The sequence below is a fragment of the Balaenoptera musculus genome, chromosome 19, assembly GCF_009873245.2.
Source record: "Balaenoptera musculus isolate JJ_BM4_2016_0621 chromosome 19, mBalMus1.pri.v3, whole genome shotgun sequence".
Lineage (NCBI taxonomy): Eukaryota > Metazoa > Chordata > Mammalia > Artiodactyla > Balaenopteridae > Balaenoptera > Balaenoptera musculus.
In genome coordinates this window covers 32,944,262-32,950,948 of record NC_045803.1, presented here as the reverse complement: position 1 = coordinate 32,950,948, position 6,687 = coordinate 32,944,262, and the positions used below count along the sequence as shown (strand labels likewise).

Sequence of the window (6,687 nt, the reverse complement as noted above, 5' to 3'; positions counted from 1 at the left end):
TGCCTCATGGGTGTAACAAGCATGATAATAATCAAACTTACCTCACAGAGTTGTTGTGAAAATTAAGTGAGTTAATATATGTAGGGAGCATTGGTACATAGTAAGGGTTCCCTCTTACCATTATTAGGAAGAAAATGGGGCTCAGAGAAGGAAAAGCCTGAAAACTCACAGGTGTAGCAATTCCACACTTACTTTCATTGTTTTTCAACAACAGGATGGAGACGAGGCCAGGCAGCGAGATGGGGAAGGTGGCAGTGGCCGTGGGCTCTGTGGCGATGCTGGCAGCGGACCCTGGGGAGGACGACTTTCCGAAGCTTTTCCGCTTCTGCCGGCAGAGCCGCCCCAGGACCGCAGACCTGGGAGGGGTCACTGACTTCTTGGCGGCCCAAGCAGCCCAAGGCACGGGGCCTGGTGCCCCCAGGGTAGTCAAATCTCAGCTAAACGTGTCCCCAGCCAGTGACCACGATGCATACAGAGCAGGACTTCAGCTGGCCAGCAGGTGGCGAGCCTACGGACTGCAAGCCTATCCCGGATTTATTTTTATCCCAAACGCTTCCTCACAGGTCACCAGCGGCATTAGGTGAAGCAGTGCCTTAAGTTATATTCCCGGAAACCCAATGTATGTAACCTGGACAAACATGTGACTAAGAAGAGACCCAAGATTTGTGGGAACAGAGCAAAGAGCTTCTAAGGTATAAAGAAGTGTATAAATGGAGACTCTGGAGTTTATTAGAGAAACTGCACTGGGTGACCCTAGGCTACCATTGTAACTGGGATGGTAAGAAATACTCTGCAGATGACTACACACCTTTCCCTGCTGACCTGACTTTCCTCTCAGAGTAAGTGGACACTGCCTGTGGATTTCAGGGTTTCCGAGCTGAAGCGGGTATCCTGAATTACTAACGATTAGACTCCACGCTGGGAATCCACGTAGATAAATCTGAAGTAGATCTCTCCAAACCCCTGCTGTCGTTCAGCTTTGGACAGTCCGCCATCTTTCTCCTGGGTGGCCTCAAAAGAGATGAAGCCCCCATCCCCATGTGTATGCACAGCGGTGACGTCATGGTAATGTCAGGTCTCAGCCGCCTGTTGAGTCTTGCAGTCCCTAGGGCCCTTCCCAGTCCAGAAGGGGAGAGCCTGCCTTGCTGCCTAGAGACGCCTCTCCCAGCTGACCTCCCCAGAGACTCCGTGGTGGAGCCCTGTTCTGTGGAGGACTGGCAGGTGTGTGCCAGCTACTTGAAAGCTGCTCGTGTTGACATGACTGTCGGACAGTTGCTGGCCATAGGTCAAGACTGCCCTTTGGAACCCATGGAGGAGAATAAAAGAGACATCCCCACAGAAGTTTCCTGCCGTCTGGATGATGAGAATAGCCAAGGAAAACGAGCTTGGTTAAACCCTGACTGCTGAGACTAAGAGAGCCCATTCTTTGACTCAGGCAGGTCTCACAGTAAATGACCATGCTGTTTTGTATTGCCATAGACTTTAGCACCGAGACAAGCCAAAAACAGACTGGGAAAAATTCATCATGGATCACACTGTTGCCTTGGAACGCATCCTGAAGAGAAAACTGATTAAGATCTTTGCTCAGAGAAGTGTTTGACATGGTCCAGTCCTGGTTAGGTTTTGGCACTAACGTATGTGAGAAGTCCAAGGAAGTATGAGCTCCCACCGCAGCCTTCTCAGCCTCACCATTACCTCTGAGAGACATAGAAGTGAGTTTCCATGTCTATGGAGTCTTCTTTTTTTTTTTTTTTTGGCTGCACTGCACAGCTTGTGGGATCTTAGTTCCCCTACCAGGGATCGAACCAGGGCCTTTGGCAGTGAGAGCTTGGAGTACTAACCACTGGACCGCCAGGGAATTCCCTCCACGTCTATGGAGTCTTTAAATACCTCAGGGGACTTCCCTGGCAGTTCAGGGCTTAGGACTCCATGCTTCCACTGCAGGAGGCATGGGTTCAATCCCTGGTCGGGGAACTAAGATCCTGCAAGCCACGTGGCACAGCCAAAAATAAAATAAATACCTGAGGTTTTATTGATGGGAAATATAATACCCCTCCCACCACCCCATCTAGTGATTTGTGATAAAATTGTGGGTCCATGAACCAACCATTAGTCTTGTCTTCTTAATTCTTCCAATCAACATCAAATTCTTTGATCTTCTCTGGCCTTCACAGAAGAATCTTATACACATTAAGACAATGGAACTGGAAATCACATCCCCTGGAATAGAAAGTAATCACAGTTCTCTCTCTTGCCTAAAAGGTAAATATATATAAACTTAAGGAAAGGGGAACAATAGTTACTCCAGATGTCTTTTTGGTCTCTAAACTCTTCCAGTTGGCTTTTAAATGCAATTTTAATTGTTGGACTAAAAATGTCCCAAGGGTATTCTGTAACTGTTTAATGCACGAATAAACTTAATTTCAAATTAAAAAAAAAAAAAACAGGTTGGAATCACATCACTCTTCTCAGAAACCAACTCCCCTTTGCCCTCCAATAAAATCCAAATGCTGGAGCCTCCACTACACTTCCCCCTCCTCCCCTCTCCCTCCCCAGAGGTGTCTTGAACTTTGTGGCTGTCACTCACTCACTCTGTCTGTATAGCTTAGTAGAGTATACATGCTTAGATATCATTTGCTTGTGCAGGGTTTAAAACTAAAGAGTATCAAACCATGTATAGTCTCTGGGATTTGAGTTTTTCAACTCAGCACCACGTGTCTTAGATTCACCATGTTGTTGCAGCATTTCTGCGATTGCCAGCAGTGCTGTTATGAACACTTTCAGGTGTGTATCTAGATACACCTGCAGGGCTTTCTCTCAGATAGAATCCTGGGAGTGGAATGGCTGGGACACAGGTGTGCCACTGTTATCTTTACAGAGAAATGCCAAACTGTTTTTCCACGATGCTTGAATCACTTTACAGTCCTGCCAGCAATTCTGAGAGTTCCTGCTGGTCCATATCCTAGCCCACATTTAACAGTGTCAGATGTTGCACTTTTTACCAACCAACTGGGTAGAAAATAACGTCTCATCGTGGTCTTCATTTCCATGTCCCTGATCGCTAGTGAACTTAAGATCCTGTCATGTTTTCTGGCCATTTCATCTTTTGTGAAATGCCAGTTCATGGTTTTTGCTCATTTTTCTCTTGTTTATCTTTTCTTACTGATCCATAGGGGATCTTGATACCAACTCTGTGCTTACATCTTTTCCCAGATATGGCTCGTCTTTTCACTTCTTTTCAGGTGTCTTTTGACATCTGGAGTAACTATTGTTCCCGTTTCTTTGAAACAGAAATTATTTTTAATTTTTAAAAAATTTTATTGTAGTATAGTTGATTTAAAATGTGTTAGTTTCTGATTTACAGGAAAGTGAATCAGTTATACATATACATGTATCCACTCTTTTTTAGATTTTTTTTTCCCATATAGGTCATTACAGAGTATTGAGAAGTGTTTGCTGTGCTATACAGTCGGTCCTTATTAATTACCTATTTTATATATAGTAGTGTGCATACGTCAATCCCAATCTCCCAATTTATCCCTCCCCCCCTTTCCCCCTTGGTAACCATATGTTTGTTTTCTACATCTGTGACTCTGTCTCAAACAGAAATTATTTTTGATGTGGTCAGTTGCATCTTTTCATCATGGTTAACACGTTTTTGGTGTTTTCTTTAAGAGTTGTTTCCCCACCCTGAAGTCAGAAAGATATTAACCTATATTTTCTTCAAACAGTATTAAAGTTGTGCTTGTGACACGTAAGTCCTTAATCCATCTAGAGCTGATTCTTTCTTTTTTGGCTGCCCCACGCGGCATACGGGATCTTAGTTCCCCGACCAGGAATCAAACCCGTGCCCCCTGCAGTGGAAGCACAGAGTCTTAACCGCTGCACCGCCAGGGAAGTCCCTAGAGCTGATTCTTGAGTACACTGTAAGGCAGAGATTCAAGTGGACTTTTTCCCCACATGTATAACCAATTTTACCTGCTCTACTAAATCACATGGTCCCTCCCCCTCTGGTCTGCCAGCTTCCATTGTCATAAATCAGAGTCCCACACATGCCTCCTCTGTTTCCAGGCTCTCTTTTCCATTCCTTTGGTCAATTTGTTAATCCCGGTGATAAATTTCCAAATATGTAGGGATATTTTAAATTATATCTTTGTTATTACTAACTCCACTGCACTGAGGTCAAAGAATGTGCCCTAATAGCAATTCTTTGAAATTTTTTTGGAGGTTGTTTTCTAATCTAGTATACTATCAATTTTTGAAAATAGTCCATAAGTGCTTAAGGAGAATCTGACCGTGGGAGACAAAATTCAATTAATGTCTATTATATCAAGTCTGTTGCTTATGTTGTTCAAATCTTCCATATCTTGGCTAATTTGTTCAGCTTTGCCATCAATAATTAAGAGAAGCATTTGAAATATCACATGCTGCTGGTGGATTTGTCTCCCTAGTCTATCAGTTTTTCAAAGATTTGTCGAAGTAAATTTGCAGATGATAATTCACTTTTGAAGTGATACGGACGTTCATAAAAGAGAGAAATAACTATTGTCATGGGGGAAGGGCAAAGGCTATGGAGGCGAGAGAAGGCCCCATCCTAGATTTTACAGGTCAGGGGCAGCTTCCTGGTCCAGACACAGGGAGATCAGGAGAGGCTGCAAAGCTGAGATCATAAGGGTGTGTTGCCATCTTTCTGCAAATGAAAGTCCTGAGGGACAGTGTTCCAGGCGGCTTGTGCCAAGGCCTGGAGGTGAGAAAGGACCTGTTCAGGGAACTTGAAGTATTAATAGTTCAGGGTGGCAGAAGCAAGGAGGATGAGGAAGGAATGGTGGGAGACGGGTGGGAGAAGTGAGCACAGGTCAGACCCCCAGGGTCTTTGAGCTCCGGAGGGGAGTTTGACTACAAGGAGGGGGAGGTATGGAAGGGTTTCAGCAGAGAGGGACATGGTCAGGTTACAGGATGAAAAAATTCCCTCTGGCTTCTGAGTCAAGCTCAGACTGGGAGTGGGGAGGCAGGGAGGCCTGTGAAGAGGCTCTGTGGTGGATGGAGGCTAGTCTGCACCATGGTTGATGCGAGGGGCACCACAAGGCAGAGCCCTTGAGCATCCTGGTGGCAACCTTGGCTGGCAATGGGAGCCCTGGAGGAGGAGCCTCGAGTTGAGTGCAGGGCTCATTCAGTGGACAGAGGGGTCCCCAGTCAGCACAGGGTGGATTGATTTGAAGGGTAAAGAGTGCACACCCCAGACTCCAGAGCCAATGCTCCTTTCCAAGAGTGTTGCCAGACTTAGCAAAAGAAATAAAGAAAAAAATAAGTAGACAGAGATCTACAGGATAAAATTTGAATTTCAGATAAACAGTGAACATTTTTTTGTATCTGTCCCTCAAATTGGGCATCCTGTATTTTATCGGGCAACCCTCATTCAACCCTCCTCCCCCCATACACACACCATGTCTTTCTGAAAAAAGCCAGCAACAAAGCAACACAGAAACTGCTAGTCTGTGGCCTTTCTGGCTTCGACCTGTCATCCTTCACCACGGGCCTCCTCGGAGACTCTGGCCCTGAGCAGTGAGCCCTAGGCTCCTCCAGCTCCATCTTCCGCTAAGTCTGGAAGCCCCTGACAGCTGGGCCCGGTGCCCAGTCTGGGCAAAGCCAGGACCCCGCTGGGAGTGAGGGGAGGGCACCGAGGCCCATCAACGGCCCCCTCATCCCTGCCCCCCACCCGGTTAGGGCGTTTCCGGGAAGTGGTCCCTGCCCAGCGCCTGAACCCCAACCAGGCTCAGGGCCACATAGCTGGGGCCGTGTCACTGTGGCCACATCCTCCCTGGGGCAGCCCTGGGCTTGGTAGGATCTAACAGGCCAGGTCTGGGCTGGGGTGGGTCCCAGGCAAGGCCCTGCTTCAGCGGGCTGCGGACCCAGCCTGGGTCACCGCTCCCCGGAGCTGCCCAAGAGAGGGGCCGGAGGTGCCCATGATCCTCGGCACCCACATTGGGACGCGGGCCCATCCCAAGGCCTGGGGAGCCTAGTACAAGCTAGGGCTGGCCAAACTAGGGGAGCTCGAATGGGGGCTCACATCACCCTGAGAGAGGCAGGGGCACACTCTGCTGGAATCGGAGTGGGAGAGAGAGCTCCTCTGTGGGAAAACTGGAGAGATTTCATGGGAGGCATGATAACTGAGCCCCTGAGAATTTAGATAGATCAGAGGATTTGGGAACCGAGGGGTAGGGGGACAGGTGGCAATGGCCTGGAGCCTGTACCGTGTGAGGAATGTCCCTAAAATGACAAAAGGCCAGCAAGGCTGGACCAAAGGCAGCTCTGGGGAAAGTGGGGGAGGAGGTAGCGCAGCCAAGGGACAGCAGGATATGCTGAGCAAGGAGCTGGGCCTGTGAGGCCGAGCAGACCTGGACCTTAGAGGGTCGGCCTCTGAGACTCAGTTGACACGGTAATAATAATAACAAAATACGAATGATAACAATAACCATTTACAGAGCACTTACCCTCTGCTAAGCCTCTTTATATGGGTTATTTTATTTACCCTTCAAAATAGGTACTACTATTGCCCCTATTTTACAGATGGGAAAACTCGGGCACAGAGAGGTGGAGTGGCTTGTCCACGGTCACACAGCTGACAAGTGACAGAGCTGGCATTTGAGCCCAGGCAGTCTGCGGAGCCTGTGCCACTCACCAATTTGT

At 47.6% G+C, this 6,687-nt stretch overlaps 1 pseudogene; it reads left to right on the top strand.

The window, feature by feature from the left end:
• Window positions 1-239: 239 nt before the first annotated feature.
• LOC118884613 lies at window positions 240-1,407 on the top strand (annotated as a pseudogene).
• The last annotated feature ends 5,280 nt before the right edge of the window (window positions 1,408-6,687 follow it).